This window comes from Bufo bufo, chromosome 1, assembly GCF_905171765.1.
Source record: "Bufo bufo chromosome 1, aBufBuf1.1, whole genome shotgun sequence".
In the NCBI taxonomy this organism is placed as follows: Eukaryota; Metazoa; Chordata; class Amphibia; order Anura; family Bufonidae; genus Bufo; species Bufo bufo.
In genome coordinates, this window is record NC_053389.1 from 456842033 (window position 1) to 456867111 (window position 25079).

The following is a 25079-nucleotide window of genomic DNA, read 5'->3' on the forward strand; positions in this document are numbered from 1 at the left end:
CACATAGTCAGAAGGGGGAGGGGGGGTCAGACTATAAAGGGTAGAAGTGTTGACCACTGAGAAACAGCTGAGACAAGAGAAGTGGTCATTAACCCTATCAACACTGACTCAAGAGAAATCAAGGAGGCTGTTAGATTCCTCCACGCTCAGCCAGTCTCCTTGATTTCCTGATATCAGTCATCTGAGGGACTGTGACAGTACCCCTCCTTCTACGGGTGACCTCTGGGCACCCAGGACTGACGTTATCAGGATGGGCTCTGTGAAATGCCTTCACCAGATGATTCGCATTAACATCGGCCGCTGGAACCCACATCCTCTCCTCTGGTCCGTAACCCTTCCAGTGGACGAGATACTGGGGGATCTACGGTTAACTCGGGAGTCCACAATCCTGCTGATTTGAAATTCTAAATTACCGTCCACCATGACAGGACGACCTATGAAATATGTTATGAATTTTCTCTCAAAGCCTGAGGAAGTTTATGACGGAAGGCTACAGGTTTAACAATGGCAGTGATCTTATATGGACCAATAAATCTTGGACCCAACTTCCAAGAAGGTACCTTAAGCTTAATGTTTCTTATGGACAGCCACACAGAATCACCCACTCTCAGGTCCGGACCATTCATACATCTCCTGTCAGCCACATGCTTCTACCTGTTGCCCATCTTTTTCAGGGTTTTTTGAATTTTCCGCCAAATCGAAGACAAAGAAGAGGAAAATCGTTCCTCCTCAGGAATACCGGAAGTTTGAGAACCAGAAAATGTGCCAAACTGCAGATGGAATCCATATGCCCCAAAAAACTGCCACTTATCAGTGGACTCCTGTCTACGGTTATTAATGGCAAACTCAGCTAACGAAAAGAATAAAGACCACTCCTCCTGGTTCCCAAGTAAGTCTCCCGATTCTGATTTGTGCGCTCCATCTGTCCATTCAACTGAGAATGAAAAGCTGAAGAAAAGGACAATCGTACCCCCAGTAGAGTACAGAATGCTTTTCAGAATCTGGAAACAAACTGAGTCCCCCGATCAGACACCACATCAGAGGGAATGCCATGTAGTTTCACAATGTTATCGACAAACACCTGTGCAAGAGTTTCGGCATTTGGTAGAGGAAGCAACGCTATAAAATGCGCCATTTTGTTAAACCGATCAACTACCACCAGGATCACAGTTTTTCCCGAATAATTCGGTAAATCCGTGATAAAGTCCATGGACAAATGAGTTCAAGGTCTGGACAGGATGGGTAATGGAAGAAGAGATCCAGAAGGCCGAGTATGTGGCACCCTAGCACCTGCACAGGTACTACAGGCTTACACATAGTCCTCAACACACTTACGCAACCCCGGCCACCAAAATCTGAGCGAGATGAGATTGACAGTCTACTCCCAGGGTGTCCAGCCAAGACAGTACAGTGATGTTCCTCAAATACCTTGTGACGTAAGTCTGAGGGAACAAACAATTTTACTGGAGGACAAGAGTCTGGTGCATCCTTCCTGGCCTCCAACACCTTAGCCTCAAGATCAGGATATAGGGCAGGTATGACTACCCCTTCAGACAAAATAGGACTAGGATCTTTAGAATAACACCCCCCCCCCCCCAGGAAAGCTGCGCGACAACCCTAGTGTGGTAGGTGACATTGAAGTTAAATCTGGTGAAAAACAGCCACCATCTGACCTGCCTTGGATTCAGTCATTTAGCCGACTCAAGGTAAGCCAGATTTTTGTGATCAGTAATTTAATGGCCAGCAATTCTCTATTACCCACGTCATAATTTCTTTCAGCAGTCGAGAGTTTTTTAGAAAAAAAAGCACATGGGCGCCATTTACAAGGTTAAGGACCTTGCGAAAAAACTGCTCCTACCCCTACCTCGGATGCGTCAACCTCTACAATGAATGGCTGAGACACGTCCAGTTGCACCAGAATAGGGGCTGAAGCAAAACATTCCTTCACAGCAGAAAAGGCTTGTAATGCTGCCTCCGACCAAACAGAGAAATCGACCCCCTTCCTAGTCATGTCTGTTAAAGGTTTAACCACATTTGAATAGTTCAAGATGAATTTACGATAGTAATGGTGAATCCCAAAAAACGCATAAGCGCTTTCAGATTTTCGTGTCGATCCCAGTCCAACACCGCACAGACTTTCTCGGGATCCATACGAAAACCTGAGGATGGGAGCAGGTAACCCAGGAATTGTACTTCCTGAACTGCAAATACACATTTTTCCATCTTAGCATACAATTTATTCTCTCTTAGGATCTGTAACACCTGTCTCACGTGATCCTGATGAGTCTCCATGTCTGGAGAATAAATTAATATGTTATCCAGATATACAACAACAAATCTCCCCACCAGATGATGAAAGATTTCATTGACAAAGTGTTGAAAAACCGCTGAAGCATTGGTTAACCCAAAAGGCATGACCAGATTCTCAAAATAACCCTCAGGGGTATTAAAGACCGTCTTCCATTTGTCCCCCTCTTTGATCCTTACCAAATTACCGGAAGTCTAGACATGGTCTAAGGGTATCATCTTTCTTTTTTCAAAGAAAAACCCAGCAGCCACTGGGGATTTGGATGGTCTGATATGACCCTTCGCCAAGCTCTCGGTGATATACTCTCGCATAACCTTTCTTTCGGGCTCCGAAAGAATATACAAACGAGATTTGGGCAGTTTAGCTCCAAGAATAAGATTGACAGGACAATCATACTCCCGATGCGGGGGTAACTCCTGGTTACCACTCTCAAAAACATATCAGAAAATTTGGAAATTAATGAGAGTACAGTTTTAGTGGTGACCACAGAGAAAGACGTATTAAAAAATGCAAACATTTTCTCTAGTACACTAGTAGTCAACTCATGAAAGCGAACAAACTGTCCATCAATCAGGTTAACCCCTGCTCCACTATCGATAAATACCTAGATTTCCACCTTTTTGGACTCTAGCGCCACCTCGGCGTCAGCGTCACCTTGACACTGAATGTACGGGCAAATATTCACAAAATGTTTCTTCTTTCCACAACAAAAACAGACTCCCTTCATCTGACCAAAGCTCTTGCCAGCAATCTCAGGAGTAGCTCACCCTAACTGCACAGGCACATCACAAGGCACAACCACAGGTGTCTCTTTACCATAAGTGTCAAAGGAAGCCGCTACCTTGTTTGACAGTACGTCTTGAGGGTGAGGACTCCTAGATCTCTCCCTCAGGCATCTATCAAAACTTACAGCAAGGGACATAGCTGCTACAAATGACTCAGTATTGTCATGAAAGGCCAACGCGTCCATCAGCCTCTCAGATAGACCCTGACAGAATAGGCTGCGGAGAGCAGAATCATTCCACTCCGTATCCGTAGCCCATCTCCTAAATTTAGAGCAATAGATCTCCGCGGAGCGCTCTCCCTGCTGTAAACCAGGTAACTTAGTCTTGGCCTGGGAGATCCAATCCGGGTCATCGTAAATAAGACCTAAGGCTCTAATAAATTCATCTACCGACTGGAGGGACGGTGATTCGGTTGGCAGAGAAAAAGCCCACGACGTCATCTTTAAGCAAAGAAATGATCCTACCCATGCGTTGACTCTCGTTCCCAGAAGAGTATGGACGCAACTTAAAGTATAATTTACATGACTCCCTGAACCGGATGAAATTGTCACTATCTCCAGAAAATCTGTCCGGGAGAGCCACCTTCGGAACCAGCCGCCTGTGGTTTCTGAATCTGTAAGACTGTCGCCCGGAGGTCTGCTACCTCCAAAGACAGCCCCCTGCATCTGTTTGACCAGTGCAGACATACAATCCATAGCTGTACTGACCTGAACAAAAAATGGCGGTTATGGCGGTAGATTATGTCAGGGATGAGGTAAAGGAGTAAACACCACACCGACAACTGGGGGCAAGGGAAAAGCCACTAGTCCTCAATGCTAGGGAAGGGAAAGGGTCACCACCTAAAGAACCCTACTCCTGGCCCTGACTTCTAACTGCATGGGCACCCATTGAAGGTAGAAATGCCCATATACAGGAACCTGGAAGCCCTGGAGACCCTGAGAAGCCCTAAAGATATTAGTAGGTTTGAGACAACCCGTTCCTTCCCAGATGAAGGAACAAGCATCTCCTTGAGGCCTAGTAACAACAACCAAGGGGAAAAGACAAAATACAAACAAGCGAGACACTTAGCTTCTGTTGTAGAAGGATGAGGAGAAACTCAGGGAGAACCACACTCCAGCTGTTTCCAAAACCTAATGAAGCAATCTACCACATAGTCAGAAGGGTGGGGTCAGACTATAAAGGGTAGAAGTGATGACCACTGAGCAACAGCTTAGACAAGGGAAGTGGTCATTAACCCTATCAACACTGACTCAAGAGAAATCAAGGAGGCTGTTAGATTCCTCCACGCTCAGCCAGTCTCTTTGATTTTCTGACATCAGTCACCTGAGGGACCTTGACACTTGCTTCTTGATATACAGGAGCAGGTAATATTACTGTGCAGGAACCTGGCACTGTCAATCAAGAAAGAAAGGGGGAGCATGGGTGCACAGAGTGCCTTGAGTCCGCCCGCGGTGCACTTAACTTCTAATTTGCATATGGATTAAAAGTACTTTTTTTCTCCGGAATGAAGATTGAATCTCTAAGTGAAAGGTATCATTACATTCAGCAGAGCTAGCCCTACAAGACATTGTGGCTAGTTTAACAGTGAATTTCTGATGATAGATCCCTTTAACATTTCAGCTTGCTTGCGCTTAGTTCTGAGTCCTGGACCAGCCCCTTAATACTGTACTCATTATTTCTCTTGGCATACAATATTGATGCCTAGCAATATAAATATCTTATGTGTGTAATGAGTGCTCATGTGCACCATGCAGAAAGAGCCTCAAATATTTCTAGTGTCTTGCTGGGTAATAAGGATATATTGCTTCATTTATGATAATGAGTTCATTCAGCAGATTTTAGTTAATCAACATGGCTGTGCCGCTGTATGATTTACCATTCTATGAAAACAGCATAAAAAGAGGAATAATGGGATTTGCAGTTGAGATTTATTCTTTAGTCAGCAAGAAATTAACCACAGCAACTAAAAACGGTATTGCTTGTCGGCCGCTTTTTAATTTACTTTAGAGGACATGTACTTAGAGATATCACGCAATCACCAGAATTTTCTGGCCTACAAAGTAGAACTTATTTGAGCATGTAAATAAAATCTCAATGGTTGTAACTATAAACTTCCCATACAAAAAAGCCAACTATAAAGCAGCTCCAAGTGTAATATAATAATAGTAAAAATAGTACTGAGGCAGTATATAAGCATTGTGCAGGACTACCTACATGTGGTTCCTCTTAATATTGACATGATAACATGAAAAAAGATGTGTTTCTTTCTCTTAGATATTCCCAGCGACTTCTGTTGATGCATTGAGAAGTTTGGGTACGGATAGGTATCAGCAGAGACTACTAAAAATATAATTATTACTGTATTTTCTTAATGCAAAAGGCCATCCTGATATAAAAGTAAAAATCAAACTGATGAAAAGTTAACATGACTGTATATACACAATATGGACAAAATTATGGGACACCCATCTTAATAATTGAATTTAGATGTTTCATTCAGTCCCATTGCCACAGGTGTATAAATTCTAGCACCTAACCATGCGGTCTGCATTTGCAAACATTTGAAAGAAAGGGTTGCTCTAAAGAGCTCACGGAATTCCAATGTGGTACTGTAATAGAATGCCACCATTTTATCAAATCATTTCATGAAATGTATTTCCTCCTCAACACCTGTGAATGGTTGGTGGTGTTGCAGTGTGGAAAGGTTTACTGTAGGAACTGCAGCAACTCAGCCACAAATGGCAGACCATGTAAAGTTACACCCTGCTGACTCAGTAACTGCAGACTTCCAAACCTCTTCTGACATAATCAGCACAAAAATGGTGTGCCAGGAGCTTTGTGGATGGGTTTCCAAGGCCAAGCAGCTCATGCAACCCTTATATCACCAACCACAATGGTAAGTGTCATATGCAGAGGTGTAAGCAGTGGTGTGGTGAAGCAATAGCAACATGTTCTGTGTAGTGATGAATCACTGATGGATATACATTTTCTTCCTGACTGCATTGTGCCAAATGTAAATTTTGGCGTAGGAGTGAAAATGCTATACTTTTTTTTTAGGAATAGGCATAGGTTCCAGGGAAGAGAAATCTTAATGCTTCAGCAAACCAAGATATTTTGGACAATTCTATGCTTCCAACTATGGGAACAGTGGGAACAGTTTGGGGAAGGCCCTTTTCTGTTCCTGCATGACTGTGCCCAGTGTACAAAGCAAGGTCCATAAAGGCATGGTTGGATGAGTTTGGTGTGGAAGAACTTGAAAGGCCCACAAACAGCCCTTATCTCTATCCCATCAAAAACCTTTGGGATGAACTACAGTGGAGATTGCAATTGAGGCCCTATTATTCAAAATCCATGTCAGACCTCACAAATGCACTTTTAGATGAATGGGCAAAAATTCCCACAGGGTCTATTAGCATGATCCACCCTATTAAATTAGGCATATTGTCTGGTAGGGTTGATCATGCTGAGTAAAATCATACCTTTCTTTTTTCTGTAGGTTGAACTGCTGCAGCAATATCTTCATTTTTATATTTATACAAATTAGCAATTTTGAACACCAGTATTTTGTAAAAAAAAATAAAAGTGGAAACCTAGGTATTCCAAGCTTCACCATGTTTTAGATAGCTTTTGGTGCAGACACATTAGTTGCTCTGGGCCATTGTTGGAAATTTATTTAAAGAGGACCTTTCACCTATTATGACACTATGAACTAACTATACAGCCATGGAGAGCGGCGCCCGGGGATCTCACTGCACTTACTATTATCCCCGGGCGCCGCTCCGTTCTCCCGCTATGCCCTCCGGTATCTCCGCTCACAAAGTTATGGTAGGCGGAGTCTGCCCTTGTGCTGCTGTAGCGCTGGCTAATTGCATTGCAGAGCTCACAGCCTGGGAGAAAATAACCTCCCAGGCTGTGAGCTCTGCGCTGCGATTGGCCAGCACTACAGCAGAACAAGGGCAGACTCCGCCTACCATAACTTAGTGACTGGAATCTCCGCCTACTATAACTTAGTGAGTGGAGATACCGGAGGACATAGCAGGAGAACGGAGCGGCGCCCGGGGATAATAGTAAGTGCAGTGAGATCCCCGGGCGCCGCTCTCCATGTATGTATAGTTAGTTCACAGTGTAATAATAGGTGAAAGGTCCTCTTTAAGAATGGCGTTCCCACACGTCAGTCTTGATCTCCTTGCACCAGAGGGAGAAATGCGCCTAATTTATTAAGTAAATTCGGCGAAAAGTGTCCTGAAGCTTAAAAAGTCACAAATGATGATGCATACAGTGGCATAAAACCTTTAGTAAATGTCCCCGATTGTCTTCAGTCATATCAGTACCTGTCCCCATTGGGTCTCACAATCTAAATTACACATCACTATGTTTTTGGAGTGTGGGTGGAAAGCAGAGTACCCAGGGAAAACATACAAACTCCATGCAGATGTTGCCTTTGTCGGATTCAAACCCAGGCACCGAGTGCTGCAAGGCGCCAGTGCTAACCTTTGAGCCAACCATAGCCTACAAGATGTTCAGCATCTATCTGCTTAGTAAGTCTTATTGTAGCTTGTTCTCAGTGTATTTCACAGAACTGACTTCTGCTTGACATTTTCTGTACCCATCTGAATTTCAGGTGTTGATGTTCGTCTATCAGACCTAGCTGGTCTAGCTACAGCTTTTATTTCACTGTGTATACTCCTCTTGGTAAGAAAGTCCTTTTGCCGTTTCTAATTCACAAAGAATTATTATTATTTCTCCCAAATCCCCATTAAAATAAATCAAACAGAACAACAAGTCATTTATATCACCACCCTTGAAGGCAGACGCAGTCTTGAAGAAAGCTGGATTATTGTTTTTACATTAATTGGCTCTAAAAATGACTATTTTTGTAGCATACATACTCATTAGAAGATATTTATAGATTATATCTAGATGGCAGTCAGAGACCTCATTATAGTGTGAGATGTAGAGTTCAGATTGTGTGAAAGGTCACTATGTTTGATGTGGTAGCATTCTTTAAATAGTTCTAATGGAAATAAAGGAAGGGAGGCAATTTCATAATAATTAGCAGTATCAGATCAGTGAGATCTTAAATGCTTATCCAATTAAATGCCAATGAATTTGGTACAGCTAGTCGCATAAATTGTGCTTGATGCAGAAAGGATATAAAATCCAAGGGATGGAGGACGCAACTACAGTGCTTCCATTGAAATAAACGCAAGTAGCTCTATTAGGAGTTCTGAATCCAACGGTTCTTACCCATCCATATAGCTAGAAGGGTTGATGGCAGATCTCTGCTTGTATGATTGTCTAATATACCGTGTATGACAAGTAGGAATGGAATACCTTTATCTCTGCAAATATTTATGAAATCATTAGCATATCCTAGCTATTATGTAAATTATATTTTTTCTTTCTTTAAGAATTAAAGAGATTTTAAAAAGCCTGTGCTATTAGAGTATATGGACATCATAGGAGAGGGGTTTGATCTCCTGTTATAAGCTGGATTGGACAGACACTCAGGTGGATCTCATGCATTACTAGGACCTATTTCTCCCTGAACCTGTGAAGATGATCCTTCAGTGATAGCCACTGCTCTCCTATTCTCTGCTGCTGGGTTGTCTTGGATTTGCCACCTGGTGCTTGTTGGCTCACTCTCTAATTAAGGCTACTTTTACACTTGCGTTTTGTGTGGATCCGTTCAGAACGGATCTGTTTGTATTATCTTTAACATAGCCAAGACAGATCCATCTTGAACACCATTGAAAGTCAATGGAGGACGGATCCGTTTTCTATTGTGCCAGATTGTGTCAGTGAAAACGGATCCGTCCCCATTGACTTACATTGTGTGCCAGGACGGATCCGTTTGGCTCAGTTTCATCAGACGGAAAGCGGAATGGAGACTGAACTGATGCATTCTGAGCGGATCCTTTTCCATTCAGAATGCATTAGAATGCAAACTGATCCGTTTTGGACCGCTTGTGGGAGCCCTGAACGGATCTCACAAATGCAAAGCCAAAACGCCAGTGTGAAAGTAGCCTAAGACAGTTAAAAAAAAATTGTCTTAAATTAAACAAACAAAAAGGGTCTTCAGACAGTGTGGAAAGTGTCCTCGTCAGGGCAGCAGCACTTATGACTTTGATACCGCTAATCAGTGGGACAATAAAGGTTCAATGATAATGTGCTGAATAGACAGTAACACCATTAGCAATTTACAGGCCAGTAGGAAAGTTATCAAGACTCTGGCCTGAAAAAATCAAATCTAAAAGATATGGTAACAACGTACAGCAGTTCAGAACTGCTGTTAAGTATGTATCAAAGTGCAAAAGGCAATAATGTCAATAAATGCAGGGATCCATCAACATGCTCTTAATTAGCTCGGTGCACTTGATACACTGTACGTGTCTCCTCCTGACGTGCTTGACTGAAGTGCCTCGCCTCCTTCACTATGCACAGCCAGATGCATGTGGAGGGCAGCCTACCTAACCACTCCTAGACTGTATCCTGTCAAGCCTACTCTAAAGTCCCGCTCGACGCGTTTCATGTGCCCATGGAGTGTGCACCTTATCAGGAGCAGGAGAGAGGCTTCGGGTACTAGTAAGCTACCTAGATGTAAGGAACAGGCGGCGTGGTCTGCACTGCGACCTGGTACTTGTTGTCCTAGTCCTGATTGCTGGCCTGTCTCCTGACATTTACTTCTGGTCCTCTGTCTTGTCCCATCCTGATTGCATTGAGAGTGACAACTCTTAGCTGTGGGGATTAAGGGTAGTGAATGGGTACTCCAAAACCTAGATTAGGTAATGCTAAAATAATTGCGACTATAATGGTATGTCAACACAGGGAGCTTTTTTGATGCGGATTCCGTGTCAAAAATCTGCGGCAGAAACAAATGCAAATATTCCGCATTGATTTCTACTAGGAATCCGCATGTTAATTTAAACATTGTTTTTTTGTAATGCTCGTGGTTCTAAAAACTGCACTGCAGAAAAGAAATCTGTGCCCAGAATTCCCATTGGAAGTGGGCAGGAATGAAAATCATGACTGAAACCGCACAAAACAGCATAAATAAATGGGTCAGAAAACCCCCCCACATCTATTAGGGTTATTTCAGCACACAAATACCATATTGTACACTTCATAAGACACAAAAAGCGGGGGGAAATGATAGTGCATGATGGGTAAGTAACTGCCTGTACTTCTCAGCATTGAAGACATCATTAATCCTGACCAAATCCCCAACTCCATTTCCTAAAATGCAGCCCCAAACTTGTAAGAAACCTCCACCATGCTCGACTGTTGCCTGCAGACTCTCATTATTGTACTGCTCTCTAGTCCTTCAGTGAACAAACTGTTTTCTGCTACAGTCAAATATTTCAACCTTCCTGCCAAGTTCCTTCAAAAACTGTGTGTTGACCTAGAAGAATTGATGCTGCTTTGAAGACAAAGGGTAGTCACACCAAATATTGATTTGATTTAGTAAAACTGTTGAGTCTGTCTTTTTTCAACTCCTCGCAATTCGTTTCCCTTTTACACCTTTTTTTTACTTATTGAATATGCCAAAAATGTCATTAAAAAAACAATTTCTCCTATTAGTCCTTCAGGTGTTAACGGCGGCCAGACGCCTAATTGCGAGGTTTTGGTTGAGGGCAGACGCGCCTACCCGAATGGACCTCATACATAGTGTAAGGGAAGTTAGGAAAATGGAATACTTAACTGCATGTATTACTAACTCAGTCGATAGATTTACAAAGATCTGGCAAACATGGGATGACGCTTTTGATCACTTACAATAAAAGACCTTTGATTACCAGTTAGATTATTATTTTTCCCCCTTCCTCTAATTTCCCCCATGTGTCGTGTCATTGTAATTGTCTTATGTCCTTTTGTGGTTTCAGCCCTTAGTGCGTTTATTGGCCTCAGATGCAAAATGTATGTTTTGTATACTAATGTACATTTGTTGATATTGACATTATGCAACATAATATTGTACCTGTATTGCCTCTTACGATTGTGCAATGAGACAATGTACCTGTACTATTTTTTCATTGATAAAAAAATCAATAAAATAAACAATTTAAAAAAAAAAAAACTTTTTAAAATGTAAATAAAAACTAAATGTAATGCTTTGCAACTTTCATAGACCCATATTTTATTCACAATAGATCATAGAATGGAGACATTTTACCATTTCATAGCAGCAACGCATCTCTTTTAGAATTTAATGGCAGCAACACATCTCAGAAAAGTTGGGACAGGGCCATGTGTACTATTCTGCAGCATCCCTTTTTCTTTTAACAACACTCTGTGAACATCTAGGAATTGAGGAGACTAACTGCCTGAGTTTTCGGAGAGGAATGTTGTCCTTTTCTTGTCTGATGTATAATTCTAGCTGCTGAGCAGTCCTGGGTCTTCTTTGTCAGATTCTTTGTTTCATGATGCACCATGATGCGCCATATGTTTTCTATTGGTGAAAAGTCTGGACTTTAGGAAGTCCAGCTCAGCACCTGAAATCTTCTTCTGCGATGCAGTATGGGATTTAGCATTGTCTTGCTGAAATATGTAAGGCATTTCCTGAGAGATACATCTGGATGGGAGCATATGTTGTTCTAAAACCTCCATATGTTGTTCAGCATTGATAGTGCCTTTCCTGATGTGTAAGCTGCCCACGCCATAGGCATTAATGCAACCCCTTACCATCAGAGATGGATGCTTTTGAACTGTGTTTTGATAGCAAGCTGTATGGCCCCACTACTCTTGAGTCCACAGGACATGGTGTCCATGGTTTCCAAAAATAATTAAAAAAATTGATCTGACCAATAATAATGGTGTCCTCAATGCTGAGAAATACAGGCAGATGCTTACCCATCATGCAACACCATCAAGAAGGCATCTGATTAGCTCCATAATGAAAGAGCTCACCAGTATTTGCTTTACAAGAAGCACTAACATTTCCCCCCCACACTTTTTGGATCTTATATGGCAGAAAATATGGTATTTTCTCTGCTCTAGGGTGTTGGCGTGGATTTTCATTCCTGCCCATTACAAGTGGGAATTCTGGACACAGATTTCTTTTCCACGGTGCTGTTTTTAGAACCAGAAGCATTTGTGGATTGCATGGTGAACTATGTTCGCAGACAATGATTTCTGGAAGAGTTCATGAGCCCATGCAGTGATTTCTAGTGAGAATCATGCTAATAGTATAAATAGACAGGCACTCTTCATCTAATAATGCGCGGAAATCAAGTCTACACGGTACTATATATTTTATTATGAGCAACATTAAAAATAATTTGAAATTAATCATATGAAAATTAATGATAAAAATTAATAAAAGCAAATATGAAAGATAAAAATTCTTATGATTGTCTCCAAGGGGAAAAAAGGAGGAGGGATGGTAAATAGTCTCTTTCTCAAAAAGAGATGGGCAGCAAATATTGTCGTAGATGTAGTATACTTGTGTTGCCAAAGTGTTGCCAACGTATTGGAATGACGGCCCCCTTTTAGTTGCCACAATACAGTTATATTGATAATATGTAGCAGTTTCAATCACAGTTGGTATGCTTGGATGGAAGATAATATACTTAAGAGTAATATGGTCAGGTGAAATCTTCCATACACAGTACGGTAATTAATTCCACTGAATCTAATGTGCTGATGGCTGTATCATAGGTGTATCAGTCATCTATATATGTAAACGTTCTAATAGAAGCAGTCATGCATTGTGCCTAATGTGGCGTCCTACACAGCAACTAAGTATTGTTAATACCCTGACTGCTAGTACCTTTCTCAACGATATCGCGGATTGTGACCGCTGAGTTGTCGCTGGTTCCCCGTCTGGATCTCTTTTCTCGGCGTCCCACGTGGGTGTGACGTCACTGTACTCAGCGTCCCACGTGTTGTGTGCCAGTCCGTACGTGGGTTCTCACAGCTTGATTCCCGCAGTTTAATTAGAAAAGATATCTGATTATAGAAGCCCTTCCAAAAATGGGATTGATTATTGTTCCTTGAGAAAGGAACTTATCCAATATTCGTCTTTTGGAGAGACTCTTACCACCCCCCCTCCTTTTTTCCCCTTGGAGACAATCATAACAATTTTAATCTTTCATATTTGCTTTTATAAATTTTTGTCAAACACTTTTATATGATTAATTTCTAATAATTTTTAACGTTGCTTATAATAAAATAGATAGTACCATGTAGACTTGATTTACGCGCATTATTAGATGAAGAGTGCCTGTCTATTTATACTATTAGCAATCTTTATCTACTGTTTGGGTGAATCAGCTAGACATAGAGCACCTTATACATGAGAAGTAGCAAGGTGAGACACTATTTATTATTCTTCCCTAGTGAGAATCATGCCTGTTTTTAATGCAGAGTTGCCTGAGGGCTTGTAGATCTTGAGCATCCAATTTTGACCATTGGTCTTGTGCCTTGTGGAAATGAATTTGTCCAGATTCTCTGAATCTCTTAATGATATTATGTACTGTAGATGGTGAAATATTCAAAGTCTTTGCAATTTTACATTGAGGAATATTTTTCTGACATTGTTCCACAATGTTTAGACACAAGTTTTTTTTAGATTGGTGTACCACTGTTCATCTTCGCTTCTGAGACACTCTGCCTCTCTAACATGCTCTTTTTTTTACCTAGTTAAAGTGAATATAAAAGTCTACACACCCCTGTTAAAATGTCAGGTTTCTGTGATGTAAAAAAATTAGACAAAAATAAATCATTTCAGAACTTGTTCCACCTTTAATGTGACCTATAAACTGTACAACTTAATTGAAAAACAAACTGAAATCTTTTAGGTAGAGGGAAGAAAAAATATAAAAATAAAATAATATGGTTGCATAAGTGTCACACCCTTAAATTAATACTTTGTTGAAGCACCTTTTGATTTTATTACAGCACTCAGTCATTTTGGGTATGAGTCTATCAGCATGGCACATTTTGACTTGGCAAGATTGGCCCACTCTTCTTTGCAAAAACACTCCAAATCTGTCAGATTGCGAGGGCATCGCCTGTGCACAGCCCTCTTCAGATCACCCCACAGATTTTCAATCGGATTCAGGTCTGGGCTCTGCCTGGGCCATTCCAAAACGTTAATCTTCTTCTGGTGAAACCATTCCTTTGTTGATTTGGATGTATGCTTTGGGTCATTGTCATGCTGAAAGATGAAGTTCCTCTTCATGTTCAGCTTTCTAGCAGAAGCCTGAAGTTTTTGTGCCAATATTGACTGGTATTTGGAACTGTTCATAATTCCCTCTAGCTTAACTAAGGCCCCAGTTCCAGCTGAAGAAAAACAGCTCCAAAGCATGATGCTCCCACCACCATGCTTCACTGTGGGTATGGTGTTCTTTTGGTGATGTGCAGTGTTGTTTTTGCACCAAACATATCTTTTGGAATTATGACCAAAAAGTTCAACCTTGGTTTCATCAGACCATAACACCTTTGCAGTAAAAAAAAAAAGATATCTAATCACCAGTCCGCAAAAATGTTGCGCTGCAGGTCCGATGAGTGTTGTGGGGTCAATCACACTTTCATGGAGTATATATATATATATATATATATATATATATGGCTTCAAAATATACCCAAGGGACAGGTCCAGAGAATCCACCGCAACTGCACTGACACAGCTATTTTTAAAGAGCAAAGTAAAATAATAAAAGAACGCTTCCTAGAAAAAGGATATGAGAATGAGAATCTGGAGAGATGTATAAAAGATACAATAAAACAACGAGAGGAGACCCCAAATAACCCAAAAATACCAAAAAAGACAACCGACTTTCGTTTTTCGTTCATAACCCAGTTCAGAATGGGGGAGGAATGGAAGGAGGGACTAGAACAATTCAGAAGGAAAGGTGCAGGGTAAAACATATACATAAACCTCTCAAATGTATGTATACTAATGCCAGAAGCCTGACTAATAAAACTGGTGAACTGGAATTAGTGATGTGTGAGGAGGACTATGACATAGTGGGAATAACTGAGACATGGCTGGATGATAGCTATGACTGGGCAGTTAATGTACAAGGTTACAGTCTGTTTAGAAAGGATCGTCAAAACCGGAGAGGGGGAGGGGTCTGCCTTTATATAAAGTCCTGTCTAAAGCCCACAGTCCGAGAAGATATAAGTGAGGGACATGAACATGTGGAGTCACTATGGGTAGAGATACATGGAGCTAAAAACAACAATAAATTTCTAATAGGAGTTTACTATAAACCACCTAATATACCAGAGTCCACAGAAAATCTACTACTAAACGAGATAGACGAGGCGGCAAATCATAATGAGGTGGTTATTATGGGGGACTTCAACTACCCAGATATAGACTGGGAAACTGAAACTTGTATATCTCATAAGGGAAACAGGTTCGTGGCTATAACCAAAGACAATTACCTCTCCCAACTGGTTCAGGACCCGACTAGAGGGACGGCCATACTGGACTTAGTATTAACCAATAGACCTGACAGAACAACAGACGTGCAGGTCGGGGGACACCTGGGAAATAGTGACCATAAAGTAATAACCTTCCAATTATCATTCAAAAGAGCGTTTCTACAGGGAGGAACAAAAATACCAAACTTCAAAAAAGCTAAATTTAGCCATAGGCCAAACTAACTGGGACAAAGTCCTCACAAATACAGACACAAAATGGGATATCTTTAAAAACATCCTAAAAACTCATTGTCAGAGGTACATACCGTATGGTAATAAAAGGTTAAGGAACAAAAAGAAACCAATGTGGATAAATAGAACTGTAAAGAAAGCAATAAATGACAAAAAGAAAGCATATAAAACACTAAAACAGGAGGGTTGCACGGAAGCACTGAAAAACTATAAGGAAAAAAATAGAACATGTAAAAAACAAATAAAAGCGGCCAAACTAGAGACCGAGAGATTAATTGCCAAAGAGAGTAAAACCAACCCTAAAATGTTCTTCAATTATATAAATGTTAAAAAGTATAAAGCTGAAGGTGTTGGCCCTTTAAAGAGTAATGAGGGGGGAGTCGCAGAGAGCGACGAGGAGAAAGCAAAGCTGTTAAATATTTTTTTCTCCAATGTATTCACTGAGGAAAATAAATTGTCAGATGACATGCAGAATGCAAAAATAAATTCCCCATTAAAAGTGTCCTGTCTGACCCAGGAAGAAGTACATCAGCGGCTTAAAAAGATTAAAATAGACAAATCGCCAGGACCGGATGGCATACACCCCCGTATCCTAAAGGAATTAAGTAATGTCATAGCCAGACCCTTATTTCTGATATTTGCAGACTCTATACTGACAGGGAATGTCCCACAGGATTGGCGCGTGGCATATGTGGTGCCAATATTCAAAAAGGGGCCAAAAACAGAGCCTGGAAACTATAGGCCGGTAAGTTTAACATCTGTTGTGGGTAAACTGTTTGAAGGTTTTCTGAGAGATGCTATATTAGAGCATCTCAACGGAAATAAGCAAATAACGCCATATCAGCATGGCTTCGTGAGGGATCGGTCATGTCAAACTAATTTAATCAGTTTCTATGAGGAGGTAAGTTCTAGACTTGACAGCGGCGAATCAATGGATGTCGTATATCTGGACTTCTCCAAAGCATTTGACACTGTACCGCATAAAAGGTTAGTATATAAAATGAGAATGCTCGGACTGGGAGAAAACATCTGTATGTGGGTAAGTAACTGGCTGAGTGATAGAAAACAGAGGGTGGTTATTAACGGAACACATTCAGATTGGGTCACTGTCACTAGTGGGGTACCTCAGGGGTCAGTATTGGGCCCTATTCTCTTCAATATATTTATTAATGATCTTGTAGAAGGCTTGTATAGTAAAGTATCAATTTTCGCAGATGACACTAAACTGTGTAAAGTAATTTACACTGAAGAGGACAGTATACTACTACAGAGGGATCTGGATAGATTGGAGGCTTGGGCAGATAAGTGGCAGATGAGGTTTAACACTGATAAATGTAAGGTTATGCACATGGGAAGGAAAAATGCAAGTCACCCGTACATACTAAATGGTAAAACACTCGGTAACACTGACATGGAAAAGGATCTAGGAATTTTAATAAACAGCAAACTAAACAGCAAAAACCAGTGTCAGGCAGCTGCTGCCAAGGCCAACAAGATAATGGGTTGCATCAAAAGGGGCATAGATTCCCGTGATATGAACATAGTCCTACCACTTTACAAATCGCTAGTCAGACCACACATGGAGTACTGTGTACAGTTCTGGGCTCCTGTAAACAAGGCAGACATAGCAGAGCTAGAGAGGGTTCAGAGGAGGGCAACTAAAGTAATAACTGGAATGGGGCAACTACAGTACCCTGAAAGATTATCAAAATTAGGGTTATTCACTTTAGAAAAAAGACGACTGAGGGGAGATCTAATTAATATGTATAAATATATCAGGGGTCAGTACAGAGATCTATCCCATCAGCTATTTATCCCCAGGACTGTGACTGTGACGAGGGGACATCCTCTGCGTCTGGAGGAAAGAAGGTTTGTACACAAACATAGAAGAGGATTCTTTACGGTAAGAGCAGTGAGACTATGGAACTCTCTGCCTGAGGAGGTGGTGATGGTGAGCACAATAAAGGAATTCAAGAGGGGCCTGGATGTGTTTCTAGAGCGTAATAATATTACAGGCTATAGCTACTAGAGAGGGGTCGTTGATCCAGGGAGTTATTCTGATTGGAGTCGGGAAGAAATTTTTTATTCCCCTAAAGTGGAGAAAATTGGCTTCTACCTCACAGGGTTTTTTGCCTTCCTCTGGATCAACTTGCAGGATAGCAGGCCGAACTGGATGGACAAATGTCTTTTTTCGGCCTTATGTACTATGTTACTATGTTACTATGTTACACAATGTTCTGGGGAACTAAAAAACGCAATTTAAAAAAACTGGTCCATCTTGAAAAATGACCCAGTACTCGGACTTGCAATTCCTGAACAACCACTTGTCATCTATAAAAGAGCACCCAATTTACAAAACAAACTAGTACATAGTGCCAACCGACCAGAAGATAAAAATAAAAATAAAAACAAAAAAATAAAAAACAGTTTCAATTGGTGTGGTTTTTGCATTGCCTGTAAAAATAGAAAAAAAAACCAGAAAGATCACAAAATAGTACTATAGTAAATAGCACTGCAAAAGGCAAACAATTGGAAGTAGTGGGAGAGATGACATGCCACAGCAAAGGGGTTGTATACGTACTGGAGTGCCCCTGTGGCCTCCAGTATGTAGGACGGACCATTAGACCCCTCAAGGTCCGAGTGCAGGAGCATATAAGAAATATCAAAAAGGGGCTTGAAAGTCATGGTGTTTCGGCTCATTATAAAAAATGTCACCAAAAAAACCCAGAGGGATTAAAGTTCATGGGGGTTGAATTAGTACAAAACCACTGGAGGGGAGGAAGTTTTCTAGAGAAAATTAATAAAAAAGAAAGTAGGTGGATATATGAATTACGCACGCTACAACCAGGGGGTCTGAATGTAGATTTTGACCTGCAAGCCGTCCTAAATTAGACTAATAAATTGATAGAACATTTATCCCCATGTGAATTGGGACCTTAAGATCTTCGTTTTTTTCCCTTGGGAACTAGGAGATACAAGTATAGGGTTAAAGTGAAGGAAAAAGAGAAGGTGTCTGGAGTAGCACATCAGGTGCTTGATTAACTCTAGCCTACCAAATAAAAAGAAGGGGGAGGGAGAGATGAATTGTGCCCCTGACGAAGCTTTAGGAGCGAAACCTGGGTCGGGCAAAGACTAAGACGCTGAGATTTTTAATGCGAATTTTAAAGTGCATGTTTGTAAGTATGTACTAATAAACATTTTAAAAACAGTCACCGGAGCTTCACTATGGTAGGAGCCACTTGTATCCACAGAAACTTTTAGGAAAAGAAATTGGGAATATTAGCAGACTCATCTGGTGTGTACTGGAACCAAGTCCGTGGTTGAACCCTGTTTTGGCCGTGTATGAACGTGGATCTTCGCCGCAAAAAATCTAAGTAGCCACGGAGGATATTGCATGCACGCTTTTTGTTGGTGGAGTGCCGTGTAAGTACAAACTGTGCACTGCAGGGCAAAACAACCGTACGGATTTACACTATTTTAGTTTTTTCAGTTGCAGGATATCCACAAATAGGACATTTACAGCCCTCGGTTTTTTTCTAAAAGGAGAAGGAGAAAAGAAAAAAACTGTTTGTATACCGTCTGTTTATGACACGCGCGGTCCGAACCTTATATATACATAACACCTTTTGGGAGACTTCAGATGTGTTTTTGCAAAATGTAGCCTGGATTGGATGTTTTTCTTCGCAAGAAAGGGCTTTCATCTTGCCACTCTACCCCATAGCCCAGACATATGAAGAATACGGGAGATTGTTGTCACATGCACCACACAGCCAGTACTTGCCAGATATTCCTGCAGCTCCTTTAATGTTGCTGTAGGCCTCTTGGTAGCCTCCCAGACCAGTTTTCTTCTAGTCTTTTCATCAATTTTGGAGGGACGTCCAGTTCTTGGTAATGTCACTGTTGTGCCATTTTTTCTCCACTTGATTATGACTGTCTTCACTGTGTTCCATGGTATATCTAAGGCCTTGGAAATTCTTTTGTACCCTTCCCCTGACTGATACCTTTTAACAATGAGATCCCTCTAATGCTTTGGAAGCTTTCTGTGGACCATGGCTTTTGCTGTCGGATGCGACTAAGAAAATGTCAGGAAAGACCATCTAGAGCAGCTAAACTTTATTTGAGGTTAATCAGAGGCACTTTAAATGATGGCAGGTGTATGCTGACTCCTATTTAACATGATTTGGAATGTGATTGCTTAATTTTGAACACAGCTACACCCCCAGTTATGCAACCACATTATTTTAGTTTTTTTTTGTTTTCTTCCCTCCACCTAAAAGATTTCAGTTAGTTTTTCAATTGAGTGGTACAGTTTATAGGTCACATTAAAGGTGGAAAAAGTACTGAAATGATTTATCTTTGTCTCATTTTTTATAGCACACAAACCTGACATTTTAACAGGGGTGTGTAGACTTTTTATATCCACTGTATGTGACTTTGCTGCACAATACTCCATCTGTCTTTTATTAGTACCACTTAGACTTCTTTCACACTGGCGTTAGCATGCTGCGGTTTTTGTATGGTGGCCTTTGCATGTTTGCCGTGCAGCGGCCGCATCTCCAGCCCGTCCCCATTATAGTGAATGGGGCTGTAGCAGACTTCCAGCAGCACACGTGTGCAAACGTTAGTACGGATCCGGCAGGCTGTTCCTCTGATGTTCATCCTAATGCCAGTGTGAAAGAAGCCTTAGTTTTCCAGCCTCTTGTTGCCCCTTTCCCAAGTTTTTGAGATGCGTTGCTGCCATCAAGTTCTAAATGAGTTTATTTTTTTCACTTTCAACATTTGATATGTGTTCTATGATCTATTGGGGTTAAAATACGGGTCTATGAGATTTGCAAATCATTGCATTCTGTTTTTATTTATATTTTATACAGCATTCCAACTTTTTTGGAATTAGGATTGTACATTCATCTTTTTTTGATTCGCTTTGCATTTTGTTAATTGACAAGAATAAACTATTAACATATTTTTGAAAGCATTCTTACTTGCATCATTTTTACAACTTGCTTAAAATTTTTGCAGAATACTGTATAACTAACATCAAATGGAGGTGTCATAAAATTACATAAATTGTATAACTACAAATTTGGGTATACAGTATATACACTATTTAGAAAGATGACTTCAGTAATGAAAAAACAATATAATAATTCAGTGCAAGATCAGTGTTTCATAGTTGGAGTAGACGCATTTGAATAGGCTTTGTTTCGGATTTCATTGGTTTGGATAACAATTTGTATATTTCATATTTCCTTACATTTTAGCATAATCTGTTTGTTAGGAGTAACGGATATTGCTCTAAATTTACAACACGATATACAAACCGGATTCCAAAAAAGTTGGGACACTAAACAAATTGTGAATAAAAACTGAATGCAATGATGTGGAGATGGCAAATGTCAATATTTTATTTGTAATAGAACGTAGATGACAGATCAAACGTTTAATCCGAGTAAATGTATCATTTTAAAGGAAAAATACGTTGATTCCAATTTTCACGGTGTCAACAAATCCCCAAAAAGTTGGGACAAGTAGCAATAAGAGGCTGGAAAAAGTAAGTTTGAGCATAACGAAGAGCTGGAAGACCAATTAACACTAATTAGGTCAATTGGCAACATGATTGGGTATAAAAAGAGCTTCTCAGAGTGGCAGTGTCTCTCAGAAGCCAAGATGGGGAGAGGATCACCAATTCCCACAATGTTGCACAGAAAGATAGTGGAGCAATATCAGAAAGGTGTTACCCAGCGAAAAATTGCAAAGACTTTGCATCTATCATCATCAACTGTGCATAACATCATCCGAAGATTCAGAGAATCTGGAACAATCTCTGTGAGTAAAGGTCAAGGCCGTAAAACCATACTGGATGCCCGTGATCTCCGGGCCCTTAAACGACACTGCACCACAAACAGGAATGCTACTGTAAAGGAAATCACAGAATGGGCTCAGGAATACTTCCAGAAACCATTGTCAGTGAACACAATCCACTGTGCCATCCGCCGTTGCCAGCTGAAACTCTACAGTGCAAAGAAGAAGCCATTTCTAAGCAAGATCCACAAGCTCAGGCGTTTTCACTGGGCCAGGGATCATTTAAAATGGAGTGTGGCAAAATGGAAGACTGTTCTGTGGTCAGACGAGTCATGATTCGAAGTTTTTTTTGGAAATCTGGGACGCCATGTCATCCGGACCAAAGAGGACAAGGACAACCCAAGTTGTTATCAACGCTCGGTTCAGAAGCCTGCATCTCTGATGGTATGGGGTTGCATGGGGGTTGCATAAGTGCGTGTGGCATGGGCAGCTTGCATGTCTGGAAAGGCACCATCAATGCAGAAAAATATATTCAGGTTCTAGAACAACATATGCTCCCATCCAGACGTCATATCTTTCAGGGAAGACCCTGCATTTTTCAACAAGATAATGCCAGAGCACATTCTGCATCAATCACAACATCATGGCTGCGTAGGAGAAGGATCCGGGTACTGAAATGGCCAGTCTGCAGTCCAGATCTTTCACCTATAGAGAACATTTGGCGCATCATAAAGAGGAAGGTGCAACAAAGAAGGCCCAAGACGATTGAACAGTTAGAGGCCTGAATTAGACAAGAATGGGAGAGCATTCCTATTTCTAAACTTGAGAAACTGGTCTCCTCGGTCCCCAGACGTCTGTTGAGTGTTGTAAGAAAAAGCGGAGATGCCACACAGTGGTGAAAATGACCTTGTCCCAACTTTTTTGGGATTTGTTGACACCATGAAATTCTGATTCGACATATTTTTCCCTTAAAATGGTACATTTTCTCAGTTTAAACTATTTGTTCTGTGATTTATGTTCTATTCTGAATAAAATATTAGAAGTTGGCACCTCCACATTATTGCATTCAGTTTTTATTCACGATTTGTTTAGTGTCCCAACTTTTTTGGAATCCGGTTTGTATACGCCCTTACAAGCAAATGTAAGCTAATCTTAAAAGTAAGAATTGAAAGGGATTTTGTTGTGGTGGTTGACCTTTGGTGAATTCACAGTTTATATCTGTAGATGTACCTGTGTCATCTCAATCCATGTGAACCTTTTAAAGGGGTTGCAGTGTCATGATACTGATAACCTATCCTCTGCATATTTAAAATATCCGGAAAAATAAGGAAGCGAAAAAATGCATTAAGAAAAGATCACAAAATATTTGATTTCAGGGCTACAGTTTTATTGTAAGACACTCTCCTGTTCCGCGATCCACTGGGGCCCCCACGGGTCCTCGTGGGGCTCAGCCTACGGGGGACCCCGTTGGAGTAGCTGGACAGGTCACACATGTGCCTGGGGAATCTTCGGTTCCGACTTCTTTGCGGGCGTACGTGGTAGTGCGTCCGCATGCTCTCCGGAGGGGAAGACCGCTGGGGTCTCAGAGGCAGATTGACCGGACTGGTGGCGGCACGCAGCGGCCGGTCCTTTCTCCGGTATCATTTGTGGGTTCCGTTCCGGCGTCCGTGCCGACACGATCGTGTATTCATGCTGGGCCGTTTGAGCATCCGCGTGCACAGAGGAGGTTCGCAAAAGGATACGCGGCCGAACGTACGTACATCTTATTCACTATGTTGGCCGCTGAAGGGGAAAATACCTGTACGTAAATTCTAATAGATTAGAGGGCAGGCATGGGTTAAGTGACTAAGGACCAGCCTAGGCCACACAAGTGTTAGGGGTTAGGATCATTATATGACCTATGAGGAATAAACACATGGCACTTTGTGATTGGCTAGCAGGTACTTAAAAGGTGATCTCCCTGGCTGGTCAGTGCCCACTGTTGTTTTGACAATTATCAGCCATCACTGGGAAATATTACTAATGAACGCCGATCTCAAGGAGGTACTTGGGCCCTAATCAGCGATTACCTACAGGAGGGGGAAAAACCTGAGAGACCAAATGGTACACAGTCACTATGTCCAACCAGAGAGGCCCCTGAGTTGTTTGGAAACTCCTATCAGGGGCTGTCTTAGATGTGGAGACTGTAGCTTCTGCGACTCTATTAAACCTGGCAGAAGCTTCACCAGTACCAGTACTCAGAAGTCATATGATATACATGACTTCATTACGTGCCGCACTATGTGGGTGGTCTATCTGATCACCTGCCTTTGCGGCTTACAGTAAGTAGGCAAGACAGGAAGAGAATTACGCTGCCGGGTGGGTGAACACCTTGGGGATGTTCGGAATAACAGAGAGACCCCGGTGGCCAGACATTTCAATGCTGTCCATAATGGACGCCCGATGGTGCTCAAATTCACGGGGATAGAATGAGTTTGTAAACCATTACGTGGGGGGGATTGGGATAGACGTATCCTGCAATGAGAATGTTGGTGGATTTTCGAACTTGATACGTCTAGTCCCTGTGGCCTGAATGAACAATTAAATTTTGGCTGCTTTATATAGACCCCCTGCTCTTTCTGTGATTTAATCCTGTACTCTTGTATATGACCGCAGCGAGAATAAAGCCAAAATATCCATGGTTATTTAGGTCCATTTGGACAGGATCCTATCAAGGATCAAGTATCTAGTCCCCTCTAACTGGGCATGTGCCATAGGTTGGTGCAATATACTGTGGCAATAGCCATGTCACACCCCTGTATGTCGCTTGTATGCTATCACTGTTTTACTGACCTTCAAGGACCTGGATACTGGGGATATCTTTCAAGACCTGCCAGTCCTTGTCCCCACCCCTTGGGCGTGATGAGCGCACCCACATGATGCTCCCCATGTGTGCAATGACGCGGTAACGCACGGGCGGTGCGTGATGACATCAGCACACGTCGGGAGGCGGCAACTTCAGTTTAAAAGGACGTGCGCCGAGGCGCACGGTTGCTAAGACGCCACATGCAATAGGGGACGCCATACACTGTTAATGGCGTGAACCTATGCTACAGTACCCCCCATCTGATAAGGGGTAATAGATCCGGAGGTGCGACCATACATCTTCCAGGGCGGCCACATTGGGGACTAACCAGTCCATATAGATGTAAGTGTGTGGTGTATTGGATGCCCTGAATGGTGATAATGGGCTATCCAATTACCCCTAATTTTAAATGCACATATAGGTTAATAAGCATAAATATATATATATATATATATATATATATATATATATTTGTTTTGTTTTTTGTTTTGTAGGTAGCACTAGCCCCGTGTCCCCTGATGACTCTGGGGCTTCAAAATAGATGAAACGCGTAGGAACACATATATCTATCTACTTGAGCACTTATATGTAGGTTTCACTGCACCCTTCATTACTAGTGGTAGGACTCTACCTTGTGTTTGGTTTTGTTTTTTCTGCTACATTATACACACACATACGGACCAGACGGCGATATACCAGTGTGGTCCCAGTTGGT